This window comes from Dermochelys coriacea, chromosome 7 (genome assembly GCF_009764565.3).
Source record: "Dermochelys coriacea isolate rDerCor1 chromosome 7, rDerCor1.pri.v4, whole genome shotgun sequence".
NCBI classification, from domain to species: Eukaryota; Metazoa; Chordata; order Testudines; family Dermochelyidae; genus Dermochelys; species Dermochelys coriacea.
Window position 1 is genome coordinate 3,711,013 of NC_050074.1, and position 27,234 is coordinate 3,738,246.

Consider the following 27,234-nt stretch of genomic DNA (forward strand, 5'->3'; position numbering starts at 1 on the left):
TAAGTAAAATATGACACAACGAGATTTTTTTAAATTTTACTACTTTAATTCTGAACAAATTGGGTAACAATAAAATCTCTAAAATTGTAGTTTGCAAATAATTAATATACTAAACAAAGGGTAAAATTCAAAAATGTACATGGTAACCAATGTACTGTTTTTAAAACTTAAGTTCCCATCTTCGACAGAATAATACACTTTGTCTGTTATCAAAGGGGGGGGAATCATCATATTTTTCCATAAATATTTTTTTAAAACAATCAGTAATTTTTATACCAGTACACTTATCCTGAATATATATTTTATTGTAAATAAAGGATTTCACAAGGTTTACTTATGTCTAATAGCATCAACACTTCAATTGTTTTGTATATGAACAATGTCCTCTGTTCAGATCGCAGCAATGTTTAAATCTGCTGTGAGCTACACAAATTCTATGGTCCTAATGGAAGAGGTTAGATGAAGCATTACTGTACAGTAGCATATGCTTCATTCTACACTACACTAATCTGCAGTTCCTTCAAAGCATCACAACCATCCAAGACTTTGAATAAATGATCTCCTTAATCTCTCAAAAGCTAGGACACATTTAGATAAGAGTATTGATCTTGGAATACACCTGCCTCCTTTTTAATTTCTGAAAGTCTTGTGCATGCACCTCTACTACGTGATTATCTAAGCATGTCAAAGCTAAAGAAAATTAAGCTTTAGAGCTAGCATGCATTGATGGAAACACCTCCCTTACAAAAATTAGCTGCTTATATTGATGACATAGCTTTTATGCAGCTTGGAAGCCAGTGGTGGAAAATTATTTCCTGAGCAACGTACACTCTGCACTGCAATGTTACTTTCTAAAGCACAGTTCAGAGCCTGGGTCCATTTTCTTTTCACTGCCACCCAAATAACAGTGTAGTACTTTGATGCTCGGTACCCTAGAAATGTAAATGAAACATCCACTGTACGCTAGAGCTGGATGACTACTTGGTAGAGTTATTGGAAAGTATTTTATAGCAAGCTTAATTACTCTAAAGACAGAGAAACATTAACATGGAAAGGCTCATTCCTATTTATACCAAATGTTGCTGAATATAAAGGTAAATCATTGCTTGAATATGAATATGAATAATGAATTATGAATAACTGCTATAAATACATGACAAAAACAACAACAGCCAAAAGGAATTATGCTACACAGAAATATTACTAAGGATGTAGTTCCAAAAAGTTTTTTCAAAACTTACGGAGTTTGTTTTTTGCAGGGGGATTTGGTGTTGGTTTTGGTCATCTGCCTTTATCATAGAATCACAGGACAAAAAGGGACCTCAAAAGATCTTCTAGTTGAGTCTCCTGCACTCAAGGCCAGACTAAATATTATCTAGACCATTCTTAACAGGTGATTGTCTAACCTGCTCTTAAAAACCTCCAATGACAGAGATTCTACAACCTCCTTAGGATATTGATTCTAGTGCTTAACTACCCTGATAGGATGTTTTTCCTAATGTCCAACATTAACCACCCTTGCTGCAGTTTAAGCCTATTGCTTCTTGTCCTGTCCTCAGAGAACAATTTTTCTCCCTCCTCTTGTAACAACCTTTTATGTACTTGAAAACTGTTATGTCTCCCCTCATTCATTTCCTCTTCTCCAGACTAAATGAACCCATTTTTTTCAATCTTCCCTCACAGGTCATGTTTTCTAGAACTTTCATAATTTTTGTTACTGTCCTCTGGACTTTCTCCAATTTGTTCACATTTTTCCTGAAATGTGGCTCCCAGAACTGGACACAAAATTCCAATTGAGACCAGAGCAGCGCAGAGTAGAGTGGAAGAATTACTTCTCATTGTCTTGCTTACAATAATCCCGCTAATAAATTCCAGAATGATGTTTGCTCTTTTTGCAGTAGTGTTACACTGTTGACTCATAGTTAGCTTGTGATCCACTATGACTCCCAGATCCCTTCCCGCAGTATTCCTTCCTAGGCAGTTATTTCCCATTTCCCATCATTCACTTCCTCTGAAAAATGTGAATCCCTGTGCCTTCCTCCAAGATCTTTTGTTGGACAGGGAAGGAAATCTTCAAAATTTGACTAAAATGGGGAAAACATGTTATCTCCATTCCTCTTAAGACACTCCTGAGATACTTCAAAGTTAAATGTGGGAGAAAAGGAGAGGGGAAAGAGTGAATTGGGAGCACAGAGTCTGAAGGCATTTCACCCTTCTCTATTGCACTGAGATTAGAGGGAGCACTGGGGTGCAGATAAAGGCATTATCTGCTCACATGTGCTGCAGAGAGACCTGGAAAATATTCTGGAAGAGGCAGAAAAAAAGAGACTCAAAGGTCTCTGGGGAGAATTCTTAGAGGGCTTGTTAGGAACACAGATCTTGAGGAAGGGAGACGAAAGAGGCCATATAGCCCCAGTCAATCCAATATAGTAGCCTGCAATACAGCAGAGGATACAGGGGGCAACATGTCTTCTTCAAGTTCTTCTTTCTCTGAATCTGTGTTCCGAGCACAGCTAGAGGCAGACACCTATTGTGCTGGGAAGATCTGAAGTATGGCATAATTGTCTGTTCAGAACAGGTCTCACTGATAGCTTCAGAGAAGTGGAGTACTTTCTCTCCCTCCCTTACCAGTTTCTCCTGCTCAAAGTCAGTCTTCCATGTTGGCTCCATGTCTTTCTGAATACCAACTGCAGCAGGGAACAAAGATGTCAGCTCAGCCAAAGGCACCAGCTGCTTCTTTTAACATGGAGAGAAACAAATGGGGAAGGCTGACCGAAAGGAAAGGAGAAAAATTTGCTGCCACAGTTGCTCTTTCCCCATTGTAGTGGGGGCTAAAAGGAAGTTGCACATGAAAGAAAAGATTCTCACCCCGTAAAGACAGTGTATCGTATATGGATTCGATTTCACACAAGACTAGGCTGTGTTGCACGGCTCAGTCATCCTGGTAAAGGTGCGTGAGTCATTCAAGCCTATTGGGGCAGCTTTGATTTGCAAAAGAGCCACACTTCAAGAGGTTTCAGAGTAGCAGCCGTGTTAGTCTGTATCCGCAAACAGAAAAGAAGTACTTGTGGCACCTCTCGTTGGAGTCTGTTTTTGAAGTTTTTTTGTTGAAGAATTGCCACTTTTAGGTCTGTAATCGAGTGACCAGAGAGACTGCTGAATTGGAATTAATTTGCAAACTGGACACCACTAAATTAGGCTTGAATAAAGACTGGGAGTGGATGGGTCATTACACAAAGTAAAACTATTTCCCCATGTTTATTACCCCCTCCCCTCCCGTTCCTCACATGTTCTTGTCAACTGCTGGAAATGGCCCACCTTTATTATCACTGCAAAAGGGTTTTTTTGTCTCCTGCTGGTAATAGCTCACCTTATGGGATCACTCTATTTACAATGTGTATGGTAACACCCATTGTTTTATGTACTCTGTGTATATAAATCTCCCCACTGTATTTTCCACTGCATGCATCCGATGAAGTGAGCTGTAGCTCACGAAAGCTTATGCTCAAATAAATTTGTTAGTATCTAAGGTGCCAAAAGTACTCCTTTTCTTTTTACACTTCAAGAGGTTGGCTTGGAAGATATACAGACAGCTTCACAAAGAATAGCTGCCTGATATCAATTTGTGCATTTAAAAAGTTGCAATCATTTTTTCAACATACATCATCTCTACACCTCATTTGCGGCCTGTGAAATTTTGCCATAATAATATAAGCAAGCATTCACTTGAATTCTGACCTAACCAAAAGAAAAAAAAGGAAAACCTATGCTTTTCAGTGTAGCCAACCTCTTTTTTTAATCAATGGAATCAGTCTGGTTATTACTACTTGCCAATATATGCTAGAACATGACAAAATAACTTTTTCTTTCTCATATTAAAAGCTCCGAGATGGGAAAAGAAATGAAAAAAAAAAATTTACCAAAAAAGTATACTACAGTGATACTGAATCAGGCATGGCATTTTAGTGAATTCAACAAAAATAAACCAGGTAGTATTTCATTAAAACACCGGGGAGCAACATTACTTTGAAATGTCACTTTCCCCTTTAATTAGTACACTCTAATGAAAAGTGTATGTCATTCATTACCTAATGAAAGTTATGAGCACATATCGAATCTTGGTCACATTCTACAACTGGGAGGTGTGCAGGTAAATACAGAATAAATTAAATATTCTATCGAAAGGGAAACAATTAGGGATGCACTTGGTCTCAACTGGTTTATATGTCTATTAAAACAAATTTCCTAGATTTTTCAGCCTTTTTTTTTAAACAAGTAAGTAAAAAGCCCTCAAAATTACAGCTGTTGCTTTGTATAAGAGGTATTTCTTAAGAATGGCTAATAAGTTTTAAAGAGTTTTCCATATTCTTGCAGCCATTTCTCTGAGGTGTGACTCTGAACAGGAGCACCAGATTCATACCTTTAATAAAGAAACAACAGGACCACTTGGTCACAGGAAAAATTACCAGGCTGTGTTTACTTCCTAATATTGAGAGGCATTTTCTCTTAGCACAATGAGATAATTCTTACAAAACTCTAAGAGTCAACAACAAAATTCTCATTTGTAAAGGAGAAAAAGTCATAAATAAATCCACTTTTTTATCTGGAATTCAGAGTACTGACAGTGGAGTAACACATACAAAGGCTTGTTGTGGCAGTATAGGATATAAAAATGCTGAAGCAAAATGGTATGCTTGATATATTTATTTGCATGTCAACACCCAGAACACTCTAACACTTCATAGAAGTCCTGGTGCTTAGGCTTTTACAAACTGAGAACTTTCTGCATGCTTTTATGTGCAGTCAATTCTTTTCTAAGTACTTTGCGTACAGGATTTCTGAAATCCTCCTCTAATTTCTACCCTCCATACACCTTTACTGAATGGGGATTATTTATACTCTTCCGCATTTGGAACTTTTTGTACTGAAATGTTCGTACAAATCTTGTTTGAGATGTCAACAGGGGATTAAAGTAAGCCCAGAGAGGCCATTCAAAAAGGAAAACTGAGTGAATATTTTTAAATCTTATGATTGCAATAGAACCTCAATAACTAGAATTGGGACTGAGCACTATACCCCCCTTCCCCCGCCTTTTATAGAACTCATAGTAATAGCCTATTCCATTAACCTTTGCAAAATGATAACATCACAGCTCCTTTACAATGATGTCCAGCTCAGACCCTGCTTGCCATTTGTGCTGTTCCACTCTCACTCACATAACCGATCCCATCCGCCTTTTCTCTATCTTAACTCCACTCCACTAGCCTCTGCTCAGCTCTGTCTTAATTGCCAGGCAATATCTCTGTGCCAGTCATGGCACAGCTTCCCCAGTTTATAGGAAAACATTTCTTCCAGAGACTGCCTTAACACTCATTTCCAAGAATTACAGTGCTTGCACAGTGTTCAGAGGCATGTTTAACAGAAGCAAAGTGGAGGTGGTTCTTAATTATTAATTAATTATTATTTGCAATGCTCTTAAGCAAAGAAAATCAAGGAAACTATATTTTAGTTGAGGGGGTGGGAGTTTCCCCTGACACTACTGTCTTTATGCTACTGTCAATTGTAACCGCAATTGTAGAGATAAGTTTGCTGGCATCAGAAGCATATTTTTATTAACCATTTGATACCAAGAGAAGTGGTCATCAAAGAAAAATTATAATTCCCAAGGTGTAGAACGTACAAGGAATTATATATGCTAACAAGGAAATACTCCAGTGAGTGCTAACTATTCTGGCATGACAGGGCAATATCTCTTTCATCTCCCTCTCTCACAAACAGAATTATGCTTCTTCCATGCAGGCACATTCTACTTGGAATGCCCTACCAAAATCTATTCATCAAACTTTCACCCTCACCTTGTTCAAATCATTCCTAAAAAAATACTTCTGAGGCATTGTCTTAACGTAAGAACATAAGAATGGCCCTACAAGTGCAGACCAAAGGTCCATCTGGCCCAGTATCCTGTCTTCCAATAGTGGCCAGTGCCAGATCCCTCAGAGGGAATGAACAGAACAGAGAATCATCAAGGGATCCATCCCCTGTCACTCATTCCCAGCTTCATAAAAGGAGCCATTACACTTCCCCCGCCAAGAAAAAACACCTGAATCTCTGTGATGCACATATTCCTTCCATGAGCTACCATGCAGTCAGTTGTTATTAACTCGAGTCCCTTCTCACCCCTTCCCTGTTCCTGGGGCATGGCATATCTCACTTGTTTGTCAAATCCATTGTTTTAAGACTGCAAGTTCCTAGGGTCAGAGAGATGTCTTGTTTTCAGTTAGATGTTTGGGATACTTTAAAAATAAACAATGATCAGAAATAAAAATTATGATTCAAATAGATGTTAGTATCGACTAACACTATTCATTTCAGTACCACAGGTCTTGTACACTGTGTTATCAATTTAGTACTAGTATAATGAGTTACCAGTAGCATAAATCCTAACTCTATCATAATAATCCTTTTTCTTATTCCTCCCACGACCAATTTTTCTTAAAATTCTCATAATTTTGAATAATGTAATTCTTCTACAGATCAACATACGGTATTTATTACATTGCATCTCAAAACTGCAGGCTCATAAGCGTAAGTAACATCACTTCTCATTTACTGTTGGCATTTGTTCTCTACTTTTTACTTGTTCTCTTGACCACATTGCAAGATAAAATAAGGATCATTAAGTGGATAACAATGTAAACAATAACTTTTTTCTTCTTTAATTTCCTCATTTTCTGATAGTAAAAACCATTCAGTCTAGTAAAAAAAAGCATATGCTTAGCTAAAAAAATATATATATATTCTCCTAGAATTACTTTGCTAAAATAAGGAAAGCAAAAACATAAAAAAAAGGGGATTTTGACATTTAATATTTTGTTCAATACTATTACTGCACTGGCAATCACTGTCTCTTACAAACAAATTAATGGTCTACCATCTGTCAAGTGTTCAGATAATCACAGAGTTTAATGCACAATATGGTTATTAGAACGTGACCTGATAAAAAGAAAAAGAACACAACCTAATTTGGACTACAAAATCTATGATCTCATTTGCAAATGACAGTTTGACAAGCTATTATTCTGCATTTTGGCTTCTACAGTAAAAATGATTTTATGCATACATAATTCTATTAGTCATACAGTCAACTGTTTATGGAAGATTACTTTAAACTATAAAATTTGCTTGGTCATACAGTATTTTGACTAATTCTTACATAAATATTTGCACCATGAATAATAATTTAATGATCTGTGCAAACATATCTAGAAATAAAACACGAATCATTAAGCAAAAAAAATACTTTGTGATGCTGCCACTAACTATAACAAAAGACTATCCAGCATGGATTTCAAAGAATGAGTGCAAAAAGTTTAAAACATAATAATTGTCTATAAACCAAAATAAAAAGATGACAGTCTTTTGAAAAGTATAATGTATGAGACACGTTTGTACGGAATCTAGTTCAAATCCACCTGTGGCATTTGCTAATGAGAATTGTTAATAATACCTGTTTTTATTTATCATGTCATTTGTGTGCTATCTTTATGGCATATTCCATGTGCAATGCTTTTTGTTTTCACCAAGGGAAAGAGTACTGACAGTTGTCTCTAATAAAGAACATTAAAAAATCCTATTATACTCTAATAGTAGGACACAGTATCTGACAAGTCACATGTGCCTTTGGCTCCCCCATTTTTCTGTGTGTCTCAAATGCATTGTAAAGGTTCTGAACAAAACATATTTCCAAAACATTTACAGGTACTTATATCCTAAGAGTTACTTAAAGGTATATTTCAGAGTAGCAGCCGTGTTAGTCTGTATTCGCAAAAAGAAAAGGAGTACTTGTGGCACCTTAGAGACTAACAAATTTATTAGAGCATAAGCTTTCGTGAGCTACAGCTCACTTCAGCGGATGCATTTGTGCATCAGATGAAGTGAGCTGTAGCTCACGAAAGCTTATGCTCTAATAAATTTGTTAGTCTCTAAGGTGCCACAAGTACTCCTTTTCTTTTAAAGGTATATTCATTGTGTAAAACGCACGCTTAAGAGAGAGCTCAATTAATTAAGTCTGCAGACAAAAAGTTCTCTGAAGGTGACAAAACAGATTTTTTTAACATAATTATATTACCTGCATATATAATAGGTAGAAACAAGTAGTGCTCTGAATTATATTTCTTTGTTTTAGCCTCCATTGAGCTTCTATATTTTAACTTTCACATTGCTTTAAGTTGTGAAAAATGATATATTTTCCTGTCATGTTGGCTCAATACACTCCTGAGTCAGTGCACTGAACCTCTACAGTGGAGAATTATGGGATCAGTTTGGTACTGTCATAAATGCTGGGATATGAATTTTAAGAACAATGTGATAGATTTTCAAGCATTAGTTACACTACACAAGAACCTGCCTCAATAATAAAGGATCATGAAAGTCCCCAGAAAGCAAGAAAAATCAGATCAGGGTTGATGCAAGGCCTGTAGGCATTTCAAAGCATAACTATTTACAGCTGTATAGAACAACACTTATGAGAGTGAAACCTGCAACTCTTGTTATCAGGTTCTACCAGTAGGGAAACAAGAAGAATAAATGAATGGCACATGAGACGGCAACTTCAGGTCCTAACTAGAAACAGCTTTACATCACCTCCCAGGTCATACATGGCCCAGGAGGCTGCATACAGGCATATCTCTGTGTCTATGACAACCAGGTTCTGTGACTATTCCCTTTGGATGGGGGCAGGCCTGGATTAGAGCTAATGTTGAAATTGGCACTATATGAAGACAGATAATGGACTTCCTCACCCGCCTCCAAGTTGAATAGCTAGCAGACTCCATGACTGCACAATCTGGGACATAAGCCAACCCTCCACAGCTTTGAAGCTGTATAGAATTTTTTGGGCTGGATGGACTCATTCGTTATGAAACTCAAGAGCTTGTACAATATGGGCTAAACTGAGCCTTTGGGCCACAACCCTCAGTCAGTGCCACAATACCCTGCACAATACCCTGGCAGGGTCTTCCAGAAACACTGTACCTGCCTCAGGCACAATGCCCTGAAATACAGCAGTGTTTCACCTTTGAAACAATGCAGGATGTGCTCCATTCTACATAGTGCTGGCCTCTCAAAGGGAAGCTAGCACAGCTGTAGGTGCTAGCCTGGAGCAGCTCTTGAATGACCTGATGGCAAGGACTGGCACTGTGCCAGAACTTATATAGCGGGTCACAAGAACAGAAAGCGCCACACACCCTCTCTCCTACTGCATACCCCACTCAGAACTGGAGACAAACTGGCTTAAGATGCAATAGCTACTCTTCATTGTTTCAAGAGGCAAAATGTCAAGTGCTTTTGTAAAAAAAATTATTTTGCTTAAAATTACTATATTCTGATAGGTAAAGTCCTGGTAATGCTCAATATTTTTCTTACTTTCTTCTTACACAAGAGAAAATAAAACAGAAAAAAATAGCTACTAAAGTTGAGACTCATAAAATACAGTTTGTGCTCCTTAACTGGCTCTTCAGCTGCAGTTAGCCAACAAAAGCTGAGCTACCAGCACTGATCACTGTGGTGCACAAATAAAATTGCTATAATATGTTAAGATTTAAATACTGTAAGTTGCTGTTGTACAGTAAAACCACCATTTCAATTACAATGCTAGTTAAAATATAGGAAACATGTCAGTATTTGCCATATATATTTTAATGGGTAACAGTGATGGGGGGGAAACTAGTTTAAATAATTGAACATTAATAAGAATTAAAAGGGCCAAAGGTTCAAAGCTGGGCACAAGGGCAAACTCTAAAATGCATATGATTCAACTTTACCTGCAAAATATGTGCACATAACTGAATTTAATTTTGAATCCCAAGTTCTTTCCTACTTTTTTCCAAGACACGGACGGACATGCAGGATTCAAGGGGTGGAAAAAGCTGAGAAAAGACCAAAATCCTGCAGAACTCCATTGTACTATCTTTTCCCCCCCACCCCACCCCACTCTCCAGCTCAAAAAAAATTTCCTTGGCAAAGGACACCTTATAAACTATTAAACATAAGATTCTGTAATTAGATCTCATAGCTTTGTTTCTTTTCCAGCTAACACTTGCACATCACATATTAATTTATTTGTTGAAAAGCTTTACAATACAGATAAGAGTATGCCATATGTCCGTTTTATTTCCAAGTATTTAAAGCTGATCAAGTTTTTTGGTTTTTGGGGGGTTTTGTTTTTTTGAGATGCATTTGCAAGTTCTTTGGCCTTTACTACCCAACAAGGGCTTTATATAACTGTGATTCTTCCATCACACCCACCTTCCTCATTCCCTCAAGAAAACTTGAATTGTGAAACAGAATGTAGAGGTAGCATCATTTAAAAATCACAAGGACACAGCAAGTTTCTGTATCAAAACATGCCTTGGAAGTTATTTTTTAATGTAATTTCTCACTGGACCAAGGGGGAAAATGTTCAGAATAATATGGATGATTATCCCAAAATATTTTAATAAAATAGCAGCTGAACTGAATTAGTATAATATAACTGCCAACAGCAGTAGCAATGAGAGTCCCTCCTAGATGATTTACACACAGTTAGCTGAAAACAGAGAGAAAAAAGAAAAGGAAAAGAACACTTTAAAAGGACACCTTTGGTTATCAGAGAAACTTCTTGTTTTTTTCTCTGCCTACAGTATCCTTCTGGTATTAGTTCTGCCTGTACATTTGCTTCTCTGTAATATTCTCATCCCAAACAAGATCAGAGAAAATGATTTATTCCACCCCCAGACTTCCTACGTTTGAATGTCATCCTACGGGACACTGGATTTCTGAATTGCTTTCGGCCATCTAATATTACATTACTGCAGTCTTCCCTAGAATGAGCCAGAAAAATCAAAATAATTACATTAATGCTGGGAATCAAAGTTTATTGACTTTCCCTTGAGCTATGATACCAAAAAACTGGTTACAAAAGTTGCCATCTTATTTCATGATAACACCTTCTCCTCCCTCCTTGTACTTGTCAAAATATCTTTTGAAAACATTCTCAAAAAAAATTCTCAAAAAAGTTTTTGATATGTAGCAATTCAATATCATATAAATTTCCTTTTAAAGGCAGCTAGTTTTCATCAATTCTTTTAAAACTCTAGTTCATTTGAATATTGAGGATATATTTTGTTTTATCTCCCATTTCCTATTCCTCCTTGTCAATGCCTAGGGAAGTACTGGAAAACACTGTCATTTCAATTCCCTCACTTCTTTCAAGAGTGCTCTACATTGTCCTATATTCTCAAGAAAACTGTTATCCCCATGTCAACATCTTAAGCATGTTCTCTTTGTGGAGTGACACCCACAAAAAAGTTAATTTGAATGCACCTACTGCTATCACATGTAACTAACAAGTGCCCTGTGCCCTCATGGTAACTGGTTCTGATGATTTAAAGTTTTTAACTTGATATTCTACTGCTGGAGTGTTCCAGGGGGTGGAATTTGTGTTGAATCAGATGGAGGAAAAGAATGTTCCTTCTTCAACTTTCTCTCAAGTTCAGCTGAAGTAATCTCTTACTCCTGAGTAAAAAAAAAAAAAGTTATATTTCTAATTGTCTCCAGAATCTCTCTTCCATATAGTCAATAACATTCCTTTCCCATAAGTCTTTCTCTAGAGAACAGGTCTTCTTTTCTGGAAATGTTTTGTCCCAGGTTACTGGGAGCATCTTGACTCAGACAACGGAAAATTAATCGTTTAATTTAATTTTAACATAATTAAATCAACTGCAACAATTCACAAAAGGACTTGTCAGGTTTCAAAACACAGAATGTTTCTAACAAAAATTAATAAATAATTGTCTTTAACTTTAGCATCTTCTTTCAGAACAAGCAATTTCCTGAGGACTAATTCCTCTCAAGATCTCCCATTTCAAAGAATCTGCATGGCTAAGTGGTCTGAGTAGATGACTGGGAACCAGCAATTCATGATTTGTAATCCTAAATAATATAGGCTTTTCAGTTAAAAAGTCATTGTGTAGCCCACCTGTTGCTATAGTTCTCCTTCCATATTGGTAAAAAAGCACTATTAACACTTACACAGTTGGAGCTGGGGAAAAAGCATACAAAACTTCCCAGATCCTAGGAAAGATGAAGAAGTGGAATCCACCACAATGTCCTTTATGAATAAGCCTATGTGAATTAAATTGTAAGCAGGGTCCAAATGAGCTCTCCCCTGACATCTAGTGATGAGTTAGGGAAGAAGACTTCAGGAACAGACTATGTTTGCATAGAGCAGGGGTTGGCAACCTTTCAGAAGTGGTGTGCCAAGTCTTCATTTATTCACTTTAAGGTTTCACGTGCCGGTAATACATTTTAATGTTTTTTAGAAGATCTCTCTCCCTATGAAAGTCTATATATTATATAACTAAACTATTGTTGTATTGTAAAATAAACAAGGTTTTCAAAATGTTTAAGAAGCTTCATTTAAAATTAAATTAAAATGTTGATCTTATGCTGCCGGCCCGCTCAGCCCGCTGCTGGTCTGGGGTTCCATTCACCTAGGCCAGCAGCGGCACTGAGCGGGGCCTGCGGCCGGGACCCCGGCTGGCAAGGGGCTGGCAGCCAGAACCCCAGACCGGCAGTGGGCTGGCAGCCGGGACCCCAGACTGGCAGTGGGCTGAGTGGCTCAGCCAGCTGCTGCTCAGGGGTTCCATCCGCCAGCTCCTACCAACCGGGATCCCGGCTGTCGGACCTGCTCAGCCCGCTGCCGGTCTGGGGTCCCGGCCCTGCCCACATACAGTAGGTACCTACCTTCTCCCTCGTTCTGGCCCATTCTCTTCCTCTCTCTCTGCACTGAACTGAGGGTGGGAGTGCAATAAGCACAGGGCTGGGGGTGAAGGAGCAGGCTGGGGGTTGGGATGTAGGGTCTGGCCAGGAGCTAAAATGAGGGAGGGGGCTCGGTTGGGGCAGGAGGTTTGGGTGTGGAGTGCTTACCTGGGCAGCTCCCATTTGGTGGGAGGGGTGCAGGTGGGAATGTGGGGGGGGGAGCAGGAGCTCCTGTTTGGTGCTCAGGGTGGGGGTGGGTATGTGGGGAGTGCAAGAGTCAGGATGTGGGGGTTGCATGGGGCGTGAGGGGGCTGGGTATATGGGGGGGCACAAGAGTCAGGGCAGAGGGCTGGGGGCCTGTGAGGACGGTGAAGGTGTCAGGGCATGGGGTGTGAGGGGCATGGGTATGTGTCGGGGTGCCAGAGTCAGGGCTGGGGTTGGGGGGGTGAAGGAGTCAAGCAGAGGGCTGGGTGTGTGTGAGGGGGGTACAGGGCTCAGGCCTCGGGGGTGTGCGGGGCTGCAGGGCTCAGGGCAGAGGGCTGAGTGTGTGTGAGCGGTGGTCAGGGCAGAGGGCTGGGGGTATGGGCTGGGGTCGTGGGGTGCTCACGGCAGGGGACTGGAGGGGTATGCCCCGCTTCCACTCCCCCCTTCTCCAAGGCCCTGCCCCCGCTTCTTCTCTGCCTCTGCTGGAAGCAGCGAGCACGCTGACCCTGCTCCTCCCCTATCCCTTCGCAAGGCCCATCAGCTGATCAGCCGACAGGGAGGGAGGGGGAGGAGGAGGAGGGGTAGAAACCCAGCACACTGCAGGAAAAGGCAGGGGAGCCGGCAGGATCAAGCTTCTGCCCCTTGCCCCCGTGGGAGGGGGCAGAGAAGAGCGGTCCAGGCTGGGTTGGGCAGGGCTGGGCAGGATTTTAATGGCATGCTGCTGCTGCCCCGGCAGGCAGCAGCGAGCCATTAAAAATGGGCTCGCGTGCCGTCTTTGGCATGCATGCCATAGGTTGCCATAGGTCTTTGGCATGCATGCCATAGGTTGCCCTGGCATAGACACATCTACTCTGCCTAGCTCCACAGTTTGATAGAGCTGCTTTGCCAAAATGATCACTTTTGGCTAGCATTGGGTTACAAATCACTTTGAGAACAGGACCCTGGCCTTCTCTAACACTCAAGCTCAGAAGGTGGAGAAATACACTCATCTGGACAAAGCCTTGAGAGCTAAGGGTTATAAGTTCAAACACAGGTTTCAGAGTAGCAGCCGTGTTAGTCTGTATTCGCAAAAAGAAAAGTACTTGTGGCACCTTAGAGACTAACAAATTTATTAGAGCATAAGCTTTCGTGAGCTACAGCTCACTTCATCGGATGCATCACAAAAGCTTATGCTCTAATAAATTTGTTAGTCTCTAAGGTGCCACAAGTACTCCTTTTAATTTTGCAACAGAAAAGCTTCAGAAACAGACTCCCAACGAGAAACTGCTGAGCTTGAATTAATATGCAAACTAGATACCATTAACTTGGGTTTGAATAGAGACTGGGAGTGGCTGGCTCATTACACATATTGAATCTATTTCCCTAAGTTAAGTATCCTCACACCTTCTTGTCAACTATCTAAATGGGCCATCTTGATTATCACTACAAAAGTTTTTTTCTCCTGCTGATAATAACTCATCTTAATTAATTAGCCTCTTAGAGTTTGTATGGCAACTTCCACCTTCTCTGTATGTATAAGTTCCATTCTATGCATCCAATGAAGTGGGCTGTAGCCCACGAAAGCTTATGCTCTAATAACTGTGTTAGTCTCTAAGGTGCCACAAGTACTTCTGCTGAGCTTGTGTCTCTGTTTGTGATATGCTGATGTTTTGAAAATAACTTCTGAGTTTGAATAATGTCTACAGGAGATCATTGGACACCACAAAATGACATTCAGCAGCTAGGGAGAATTATTAGAGACTTCCTTTAGGTAAACTACCTGTTGTTCTGGTGATAGAGTGATGTAAATGTTAATGAGTATAAGGGGAACAAACAAGTTAGTCTATGGAAAACAGTAAAGTAGTGGGGTGTGGAAATAAGTTCAAAAAAAGAAAAACCTTCATAAGTATATATAAATCCAGTCAGCATCAGCTCAACACATTATAAAAGCTGTATCCTAGCCTGCGTGTCTTGGGGTGAAGGCTCGGGAGGGCAGGGGCATGACAGGATGATGACCACTGTCCTGATGATGCTGGTGAGAATGACGACTCACACTTCGGGTTTTTCTGCAAGGGATGGTGTGACTAATGCAAATACTAGACATTCCAGATGGTTCTCTCTCTCTTTGACTAGATTGAAGTGCATTTACCGCTGTTTGGTTGGCTAATAAAAGTAATTATTACAGAAAGAGCACTGTGTAGTCTCTGTTGTGCAATATAGGGTCCCCCTTCTATTAATAATATCTCTAGTATAGTCTATTTTTGGACTGAACTCTCAAAGTAAAGTATGTGTAAAACCTCACATTAGGGTGGGTAATTAGTTAAAGCCATTACTATAGATAAGGCTACAATATTCTGGGGTGTCTCAGCCACAGGGTGAGGTTAAGAGCTAGTGGAGACCCACAGGACTCTTTCTTGTCATTTTACTACAAGCATGCATATCTCTTGTAGATCTGGGAGGGGGTCAGCTTCTAACAAAGATGCAAGATGAGGGAGTGAGAAGACACTACATGACCTACCCAAAAGACAGAAAGTTTAAAGGGTAGCCAAAGCCCGCTTTGGGGAGTTTGGGTGAACGTTGCTGGTTTCATAATGCAGTTGGCATGCTCTCATGTATTCCTTTGGAAGTTTTCTAGGTTTTAAACTAACCTGAAATGTCAAGCAAACGAAACCTAGACAAATCCAAATCAGTGTGTTTTGCATAACTTTTAATTAAAACCAACAACACAGCAAGCACTCTAAAAACATCAGCAGTATGATTTATTCTCTTTTAAGAGCAAGACTTGAGCTGTGGCTTTAGATAATTTGTTGACTATTTACAGTATTTTTTCCAGTAATTTAAACAAAAAAGCCAAGAAGGATACATAGAAATAAACCTATCAACATTCTTTCCCATAAATTCAACAATTTTAATAGAACATCCAAATAAGTTCATTCTGGGGGTGAATATCACTTAGAATTGAATTCAAAGTTTATTTAATAGCATTTGAAATAAGCTTGAATCCTTACCAACCTTTCAGGTAAAGAGCATGCATTTGCTTTGGGTTAATGCTGTAAGTATTGATTTGCAACTTAACTTTGAAAAGTACAAAATGACCCAAAATTACAAGGGTATAAACAACTATGGATACAAATACCGCAGTGTATTGGGGGAATTTACATAATCATGGGAGCTCTATGAGATAATGGAAAAATACTGATCTCTCTGGTATGATGTACTTATTCTACAGCTTAAGGCAAAACAACAAAACCATCATTTCCTGTGTAATGGAAACTTGGTACCTACAGAATACCAAAGGAAGGTGAATTTGAAGTGTATCAATGTGATTTTGGTTGCCCAAATATTGTGCATAATTTAACATATTTAAGAAGAATTTTTATTTCTATATTTACAGAACTCACTATAAAAATTCACTGAAACCAATGAAATACAGTGAAACCTCTTAATAGCCTCCGTTGGGATATTTTGGACAACATAACATGCTAGTGGTTAACACAGGGTTGGCCGATTCACCAGGACTTCAGCTACATTAAGATAAGAATTTATCCACCACAATGTGTAGTACAGAATATTGATATTTAGTACAAACTAGAATAAATAGCTGCTGCCTATGACCAGTTGCTGGTTTTCAACATTAATAACAGAGCATTTGGTGGGAGGAAAAAACCAAAACATTTAGTAACAAGGACATGACTTTACTCGCTCTCTTGCAAAAGAATCCAGTTTTGTGTGCTTCTACGCTGACTTCCCAACCATTCATCCTCACTGAGATTCCCACCTCAGCCTGCCTTACTGTGATTCTTACAAGAGGTAGGAACTGGCACTAGTACATAGGTGCGAGTAGAAGGAAGACATACCAATCACAGAGTTCCAGGATGGAAAGCTGGAGCAATGTCTGTTGGCCCCCCACCTCCTGGGTCTGGTTCTACTGGTAACATTATCAGCAGAGAGTTCAACAGACCCTTCCTTCTGCTGGAGAGTGAAGGCAGAGTTATTTGAAAACCTAAAAGCGGGTTTCAAATTTAGAAATAAACCAACATTTTGATACCCGTTTAATGAATCATCCCTTATTCATGTAAAGTGTAACTTTTTACATAATAGTCCAAACTGCTACAATTTTCAATAGCATATTTGCAATAGCTTAAGTTTTAATATTTTCAAAAAAGGAGGGGTGTTATGAAATCCAAAGTGCGGGGGTGGTAAGCACACACTTGAGGATTGCAATTTCAGCTAAAGGAATGCCTCAGTTGTACAACATTGGAGAAACTTTTAGCTGTAAAATGGAATTTTCAATGAATGAGACCCGCTTTCTATGTCAACAGAATACAATATGGAAAGACAGAATTAGAAAAGATCTCTTTATTTGATTTGTACTGAGAGTTCAAAACTGCAATTTCAGAAATGTTTGATAAAGAATGTCTTTTTTTATTGATTGGCATTATTAACCTCTTTCTATTTGATTTAGTTTAAACACGTCTCACATCTGCAGTAATGTATGCTGTCTCTGGTCCTGCTCCTGCCAAAAAGCCTCTTGCCAATGGAATGATGCATTTCAGTGGCCATTCCTGTATAAATATTTTAAATAAATAAATGTCAAGATAAGTTACCTACTGGGGATTATATTGCCATTTTTTTCTAAACTGTAGTTGAAGATATTAAAACCTTCTTTTAAAAATAGCAGTTTGTTCTCTCATGCCTAATGACAGATAAAACCACTGAGAAAGTTACAGGGAATTTGTTTTTGAGCCCAGCTTTGGGTCTGCTTCTGTTTAAACGTTTCCTAGTTGTTAAAGGCAGATTTAGACCTAGACTTGAGCCTGCCAGGTACTGCAGGTAGGGAGGTTTGAAGGTACTACATTTTTCTGTTCAGTACTCAATGCAACAAGCATTTAAGTTTGCACTTAAGCACCATTTAAGTCAACTGGACTTAATCATATTCTTTACTTTAAGCACAAGTTTTAGGGTTTTGCTGAATCAAGGCCTTACAGATCATTTAATGAAATGATTTACTGCCAAGATCTCCAAATCATTCTGCTATCATACAGTAGTACCTGAACCTTACTAACAAAGAAACCTATATTTATATTAAACAATGCAGAGCTATTTTCATCAATTGAGTAATCCACAAAACAAATCTCCCAAACAAATCTAATCTGATAACATTCACAAGAGAAACTAAGTTTCTTCTTCACATAATCAGTTGCTTTATAAAATATTAAATAAGCAGATGCAAAAAAAAAATTCTATCTTGTAGTTTGAGAAGTACGAATTCTTTCAGACCACAGACTTTCATTATTGATCTTTAAAAGTAAAAATAGGCTGAAGAGATTTTTCTAAATTAAAAGTAGAGATTGCAATTTAATTCTCATTTTTGTATAAATTATTTATTTATAAGACTAAACAGCATTTGGGCATTTCTGCCCAGCAGCTACAATTTGAAAACATATGATACTTCCAGTGTAGCGCATACTCTGCTATACATGTATTAGGCATTAGTGGATTTTTCATATTTAGCACAGTGAATATAAAAAGCAAACATTTCTCACAAGACTGATAAGTTTGCCTTTAACAAGAACAACCTAGGCCAAAAAGTATTAGGAAAATATCAGCATCCCCAATGGGCTTTGAAGCAATCTAATTAGGTAGCCCAACACCACATTTTGTCAAAAACCTCTGACAACCTAATAACAAGACTGTCATCAGAAAGACATTGAAAAATGATGTTGTATTTGCTAGCATTAAAATACTACATTAAAATTACCTTCATCATATAAAAAATCTTGCTGGTATTCCATTGGTGTGGAAGGATATTTATTGAAATTATTCTTTTCCACTTGAGAAACGGGAAGCTTGGTGTACTAGGTTTAACTTAAACTCTAATAAGAGCTCTTAAAAACCATACGTCTAATTTCAGATTTGGAACCTGATACTGTATACTGTGCTATGAGAAAAGGTAAGCACTTGACATCAAGAAACTATAGTATGTTCTGTCTTCCAAAGGAGAATAACTCAATGGGCATTAACTGCAGGATTTCAACCTTAAAATCAAGTCACCATACATTTCAGCTTCTAAAATAAGATAAAGCAGGAGTTATAGATAAGTCACAAAAAGAATAGTTATGGAATTTTGAAATTATAATATATGGTCTAGGATTTTAAAACTGTCCTTGAAGATTAAATGACCAATTGCAGGCAGTATTGCACCACATCTGCTAAAAACATACCTCAGGGAGTGTAAAGCTGAGAGCTCTTTTTCATCCTAATAACTATAAATATTGCTACTTTGTTTCATTTAGAAGGCAAAGCCCACAAAATGACCACATAAATGTTTTGGGCCAAGATTTTCTTCCCACCCAAAAAAAATTGCTATACTCACAGAACATTAGGCAGTGGGGGCAAAAGATCTATCTGGTTTTAAGATTCTACTCGATAAGTTTATGGAGGAGATGGTATGATGGGATAATGGGATTTTGGTAAGTAATTGATCTTTAAATATTCAGGGTAAATAGGCCAAATCCCCTGAGATGGGATATTAGATGGATGGGATCTGATTTACTATAGAAAACTCTTTCCTGGGTATCTGGCTGGTGAATCTTGCCCATGTGCTCAGGGTTTGGCTGATTGCCATGTTTGGGGTCGGGAGGGAGTTTTCCTCCAGGGCAGATTGGAGAGGCCCTGGAGGTTTTTCGCCTTCCTCTGTAGCATGGGGCATGGTTGACTGGAGGGAGGCTTCTCTGCTCCTTGAAGTTTTGAACCATGATTTGAGGACTTCAATAGCTCAGACATGGGTGAGGTTTTTCCTAGGAGTGGGTGGGTGACATTCTGTGGCCTGCGCTGTGCAGGAGGTCGGACTAGATGATCAGAGTGGTCCCTTCTGACCTTAGTATCTATGAATCTATGAATCTAGGCTTGGCACAGGTTCAATTTCTAATATCCTGTGAACATCCTGGGTTAAAAATGAGCATTTATTCCAGTTCTCAGATCATATAAAAAGAAAAGGAGTACTTGTGGCACCTTAGAGACTAACAAATTTATTTGAGCATAAGCTTTTCTTTTTGCGAATACAGACTAATACGGCTGCTACTCTGAAACAGATCATATAAAGCCATCTTACGTTAGACCTGCCATCAAGATACACTAGACTTTAAAATCATGTAATTTGGTTGCCATCTTCTTTTCCCCATCCCCTACTTCCATTTAAATTCTCACATGATTTTAGCGGCTACTTTCTTGAGAACAGAGCAGAGCTAGAAACCAATTTTATATACAACCTGAAAATTGTAATCTCAGCCTTCAAACAGTATTATGAATTAATCTCTAGCTCTAGCAGTTTGAGAGAGACTGGCTGCTAAACTCATGTGGCAAATACTTTTGCAAAGATGATTAGTTAAGGAACCAGTGTAGCTTATCCAGTCATTCGTTCTCTACTAGTGTTCCAAAAGAAAAAAAAAACTGATCCTGTGCCTGGGAGGGACAAAGTAACTTAGTTCTCTTGGAAATATGTCCATTATTTACAACATGTGACTCCAGTAACCCACTTCTTGTACACCAAATATGAAGAAGAGTCAGGATGAACATTACTGTACATAGCCATAGATCTTTCTTTCTTGGGAATTATCTTTCTTTATGTAGTAAAACAGCAATATGTAATATGTTTCCAATGCCTGTGACAAAAGTCACTTCTCCCACTATCTAGCTCAGAGAAAATGATTCAGCACTCACCAACTTTTTTAATCTGTATTTATACACAAGATGAAAAATCACTGTGTGTGACTGCAATGTCACCCCTTTACACTTGAAGTATTAAAGCTAGGAACATAGCAACAGACCATTAAATGATAAAAAGAGGGAAGGATTATGTCATTGAACTAATCAATTCATTCTAAGTGTGCATGTGTGGTGAGCGTATCATATCAACACATGTACTATTGAACTTTAGCCGTTTTTTCTTCATTCTTACATTTTCTTTCACAGAGAATCCTTCACAGTGATGCCTGAAGAAATACCCACTGGAAACGGACAGAGCTCTTAAAATGATGTAATGTTCTAAGTTACTGTCCCAAGGAACCTTGCCAAGGCAACTACTGCTAATATTGTATAATTTCTTTTTGCCAGTCACCACACTATGAGAAAAATCTCTGTGTGGGGAGCAAGGAATGAAATATTGCTGTCTTGATTTCTGAAGGAATGTACTTATGGTGAGAGAAATCTCTTTTTTTCCCAAGTACTTTTACATTTGAACTCTATTTTAGAATTGTTTTCCTGCCATGTTATTGATTGGATTGAAAGCCATATACGGCTCTCACTCCATAGCAAAACTCCCCCGCCACCATTACTGCTACTGGAGTTGACTAAGGGCAGCATATAGCCTTTGGGTAGCACAGGTCTCCATTTTGTACACAGAAATATGTGGTAGTCTTTCAACACTTCATCCTGAAAGCAAGAGCTTTGGAAAAACAACTGCTTTTAAGAAACACCTTGTCACTGAATATGAAAGATATGTGTTCTAAGAAAAAGAATTTAGACACAAGCATGCTATTTTGATGGGGTCTCGGACAGGTAGGTTCCCCTACTGACACATTTCACAGAGCATATACTGGAAAAAGAAAAATGAGTCACCAATGTTGACTTTATATTTCCATTGGGAATGTGAAAGAGAATTCTTGATCATGAACATAACACCCAGTTTTCATACAAGTTATCCATCAATTCTCAAAACAAGAACAAACATATATTCCCCCCTCAGGAAAAGGATTAAGTAGGCATGACATTTTTTCTCTTCTGTGCAGCATGTGTTTATAAGCTTCCCTTTTGTAGCATTTATGAATTCATTCACAGCTATGGTTAAGCTGCAGCAAAGCAATTTGGCACGCTTGCATTTCCTTTTATCGGGGAAAGCAAAAACAGTCCACAAGGTCTGGATTGACCTTTAAAGCATAAGTATTTATTGGAGATGCTAGTGGCTTACTGACTGTGTTTAGTAAGAGGGCACCTAAATTTGATTAATACCGTTATCAACAGCACATTACCCTTACTCAAGAATCGTTTTTGAATTGTATTGGTGATAAGATAATATGACTGGCATTCCATAAATATAACCAGCTATATCATTTAAAAAGACAGATTAATAATATACTGCTTGATTCTGCCATGGTGTATTTGCAGACACCTAACTATCTATCTTGTTAAGTCAGCTACTGCACTTAAGATAATTAAAAAATTTAAAACCCAGTTTGTTCAATGCAACTATGTTTTAAAAAACATATAAATATATGTATGCCTATCTTACCGCTACCACCCCTGTGAAGTAACAAAAATAATTTGCCTCATAAAGGCTGACTTCAAATAAAGGTTAAAGAAAATTATCCTGGAAACCTATTAGAGGCAGTCTTTATTTCAGTTTTCATTACAATAGTACATTATTTCTAATTTTTCTCTGGAAGCATTTGCCTTTTGATAGAAACACAACCCTACCTGTAGTGATTGGACTTCAGATCAAGAGAAGCATGCACCTCCTCTGTTGTGGAATCCTAGCAATCACTTTGTTAAAGGAAAGCACAGAAACACATTAGGAACAATTAATTGGTAGGAAAAATTACTACGAGAAGCCCTACCAGTGACAAGGGCACTCAACTGATTCAAAAGCAAATACTCAAAGAAAAAGAACAATAAGCAAGTATTTTTCACTTCTTCACATATAATTGCTTTACATTAGATCCACACTCCTGGAGATTCAGTTTTGTTGCTAAGAAGTCCGGAAGGGACCACTGTGATCCTCTAGTCTGACCTCCTGCAATAATACAGACCATGGGAAATTCCTGTTTGAACTAGAGCATCACTCTTAGAAAAACATTCAGTCTTGATTTCCAATGACAGAGAAGGCATCATAACCCTTGTTAATTGGCCTTGTTTCAATGGCCAATTATAATCATTTAAAATCTATCTTTTGTAGTCAATAAACTTCTTTTACTGTTTTTCTTTACAAGTGAGTTTGCCTAAAGTGTGTGTGGTAAATCTGCTCAAGTCTGCAAGGGCTGGTGTATATCCACTTTCCATTGATGAGGTGGTAAACCAATTTATAAATTTGGTATATTTGGTATAATTATAAAATTGGTATATTGGCAATACAGTATATTCCTGAGGTTCAAGGCTGGGAGCTGGGGGAATTTGTCTGGTGCCTTTCTCTGTGGGATTCATGAATGGCTCTGGGAGCATTTATGCAATCTAGCTGGGAGTGGGCCTCCATATGCTGTTGAGTTGAGTGATAACAGGGCCTAGAGGGTTTCACTGCTTGTCACTAGCAAAGCATTGTGAGAGACAGCCCAGGCTGGAGAGTTAAGGGGGACAACAGTCCCACAGTCCGAGGCTGTACCCCGGGGATTCCGTCACAGTCTCCTTGTGTCCTTTAGCTTTCCTTACCAATTTTCTACAATTCATAGCTCTCTCTATATATTTATAGTGCTTTGCTTTCCCCCTCTAAGCCAAGTTAGTTTTTTTTTTTAAACAAGTGTAGTAATTTTCCTCATTTGTCACTTTTTGGGCATCTAGTGAAAACATTCTTTAAAAGTTAGCAATTATCATTAAAAAAAATTGTTTTCATTCTTTCAGCTGACTTGGCTCATAATTGTTTTCAGCTTTGTTAAATTGGCCTTTTAAAGATCACCAAGCATGTTGCTGATTTAGACTTTGTTTGCACACAACAAATATAATCAATTCATGATTACTTGTACCTAGGCTACTACAAATATTTAGTTTTGTCATCAATTCCTCTTTTCTGTCAAGATGAGGTCTAATATAAAATTCCCCGGTGTTAGATTAAACACTTTTGAATTAGGAAAATGGCATCAATAATTTTTAGTAATTCCAAGGACAATTTAATACTTGCAGCATGAGACCTCTAGCACATGTTGCTCATTTTGAATTCCCCCATGATAATACAGCTTTTCGTCCCACACATATTACAGATCGGAACTGGTCATCCTGTTCTCTGTTGTGATTTGGTGGTATATAGCAGACACTAACTAGTACCTCATCTTGTGCTTTATCTCCTAGGCCATTGATCCATAAGCGTTCAGAAACATTTGCTTCCAACTTGTCAGTGATTTGGAAATGAGTAATGTCTTTTTTTTTTTTTTAAACGAAGAGTGCAACTCTTTTACCCACTTGATTCTTCCTGAATAGGTAATAACCATTCTTTTAACATTCCAATGATGTAAATCATCTCATTTCAGTGATATCAACTAGACCAATTTATCCTCACAAATCAGAAATTCCAAATACTCTTGTTTGTTAACCAGGCTCCTCACATTCATGTGCAATCAATTAAATAATGTATTTTCTGCATATCCCTTGGTGCTTTGATTAATTTTGTTTGCAACATCTCAATTTTGTTCTAAATGTATGCTCATTTTTCCCCCTTTTCACCTTCCCCTTTTATTGTTAGTTTAACATCCTCCTGACTAGTCTAGCCAGCCTGTCCCCTAGCAGACCATTTCCCCTTCTGCTGGGAAGGAGGCCATCCAAACTGCACTGCCCCTTCTGTCTTTCTTCACTCCCAGGATTCTGAGAAGCTTACTTGGACATTCTTCTCCTTCAGCACCCTTCCAAATTCTCCAAAGTAGTCTTAATTTGTGATATTTCCTGTGAAGCAATGTCATTAGTGCCAATGACAGGTTTCAGAGTAGCAGCCGTGTTAGTCTGTATTCGCAAAAAGAAAAGGAGTACTTGTGGCACCTTAGAGATTAACAAATTTATTTGAGTATAAGCTTTCGTGAGCTACAGCTCACTTCATCGGATGCATTCACACAGAGAGTTGAAATACACAGGTTGTTTCATGTTCTCTGTGTGAATGCATCTGATGAAGTGAGCTGTAGCTCATGAAAGCTTATGCTCAGATAAATTTGTTAGTCTCTAAGGTGCCACAAGTCCTCCTTTTCTTATTAGTGCCAATATGCACCATCATCTTTGCATGCCAATTTCAGGTGCAGCTCCCACCTCAGTGTCACATCTCATGTCTTGGAACCAGGAAGACAACACACCATCCTATTGTCTGTCTGCAGAACTTCCTCTCCATTCTTCTGAGTACAGAATCTTAACAAGGATCATCCCTCTTCCTTGTATGGGTAGAAATTTCTTCGAGGACATGCCTGATTATCTTCCAGGTTGAGCTGAGTAGCCATCCACAGGAATGGCCCATATAGCTCTCCATTCTATTCAACCACCTGGATCTTTAGAGATATTTTCTAGAGTTTTCATGCTGAGAACATGATAATGATTGAATACTTCTAGCTGTGTGAAATTCCTCCTGGTCCTCTGCTATCCGATGGTTACACCCTGCCCATTCCGTTCTACCTCCAGCCATGGAGAAAGTCAGCTGCTCCTCTTGCCTCTGATGGTTACAAATTGCCAAACCTTCTCTCTGGTTTCCACTCTCCCCAGTTCTGTGGTGGCCAACTCCTTTCTTTCTGATCTCATGCTTCCCAAATATGGTGTCCAAGATCTCTTCAGCCCCTCTGATGATGTGTATTGTCTGTATTTGTCCTTTCAGATCACAAATCTTTTCTTCCAGCACATCCACCAGCATGGATTTCCTACAGAGGAAATGGCTTGGAGCAAGAAAGAAAACATTGCATCTCTGCTGCAGGTGACAACCACTCATCTATCGCTGGTCACAGTATGGAGTGTAGAACTGTATCTAGAAAGAAAGCATCTCACAGCTCCTTCTGAAAATCCTCTTTGCTGCTCCTGTTCACCTCAGGAATTTGCCTGACAACTTATTTATATACTAAGTCTCGCTGCTTAGCTCCAAGCATTAGTCTAAAACTTATAAAAAACACATTACAGTATAGTCTGGAAAGTAGATAAGGTGACACACACCTTGGTAGCAAAATACGGGGGGGGAGGGAAAACTCTTTCTTTAAAGGGACTGAGAAATAAAATAGCTGAAGATAAAATAAGTGCTTAAAATACAAATCCCAAAGTAAAACAGATCCTGAAAATTAAAGGGTGAAATTAATCCACTGGACCAGGGATAAATTGTACCATTATTCTGAGAGAGCAAAGCAACATGGTATAACAAAAACAATTTACGCTCCTGGAATTCAGAGCTTGATCAGCTGTCAGAACTAGTGTGAACGAAAAGTTTGAGAGTCCATGTGCAGGAATGAAGGGGAGATGAGATGAACTGACAAATTAATTCATGTCCTTTTAAGGTACTGTGGGCTTGTTAAGCACTTCAAGGGGCATAGGCCTCACCCTCACCCAGGATAGTATACCTTTGAGACATCTTTGAGTATACCTTTGAGACATCAAAGGTATTTGTGTATCAATGTGCCCTGTTGGTAGCAATATCTTTGGTTTATCTGACTGCTCTGAGGGGGATCAAAGTACAGCTTCAGGATCCATCTTATTAGACATCATCCAAGTTGTCCAACACTGATGCAGTCCTGACACGCAGTTTAGACACTTTGGTTCACTGGAGGGTTTTGTGATATCTTCACATGTGACTTCCTTCTGGAAATAATGACAGACCAGGAGAGCTCCAGACACTCATTGATCTTCAAACCCGACAGTCTACAGCTACATCTTGCCTAGATCCCACAGCCCAGATAGCCATGACCTACACCATGGTCTCACAAAATAGCAGTCACCTATCCATAATAAAGAAAAGGAGTACTTGTGGCACCTTAGAGACTCTCTTACACCTTACGACTCATGAAAGCTTATGCTCAAATAAATTTGTTAGTCTCTAAGGTGCCACAAGTACTCCTTTTCTTTTTTGCGAATACAGACTAACACAGCTGCTACTCTGAAACCTATCCATAATAAACATTGTGTCAGTGTACTCAGAGAAAGCACTTTCGATATTGTTGAATGAAAGTGCTGTAAAAATGCAAAGTAACATGAACATTTATTTAACAATCAATATTTATTTGTGGCAAACCAAGTGCATAAAGGGCTAAAATTAACACACAAAAATTACAGAAAGTACACAATATATAGTATGTGATTAAGGTACTTCTTTTGAGAAACATTTCTTACAGTACCTGCAGATCTCAAACAAGTGTTGTGAGGCTTATTTAATAAGCATATAATGTGCTTTGGGATCCTAAGATGGAAAGGGCTATATTATTACTACTATATTACGGCTTTGAAACAATTTACTTTACATGTCGATTTGAAAAATCCCAAACCAAATTTCACTCCCTTTAACTTGCCTGATAAACAAGAGATACTGGAAAGATCAAAAGAAAT

General features: G+C 38.6%; 1 protein-coding gene across 10 annotated transcripts in view; it reads right to left on the minus strand.

Annotated features, from left to right (window-relative positions):
* Positions 1-27,234, minus strand: part of FHIT (fragile histidine triad diadenosine triphosphatase) — a 1,103,840-nt gene that overhangs the window by 1,021,460 nt on the left and 55,146 nt on the right. Inside the window, exon 4 of one of the 10 annotated variants that reach the window (XM_043519700.1) lies at positions 22,456-22,521. The exons of the other annotated variants lie outside the window; for them this stretch is intronic. The gene's annotated coding sequence lies outside the window, so the exon portion shown is untranslated. The remainder of the gene's footprint in view (positions 1-22,455; positions 22,522-27,234) is intronic. 10 annotated transcript variants of the gene reach the window in all.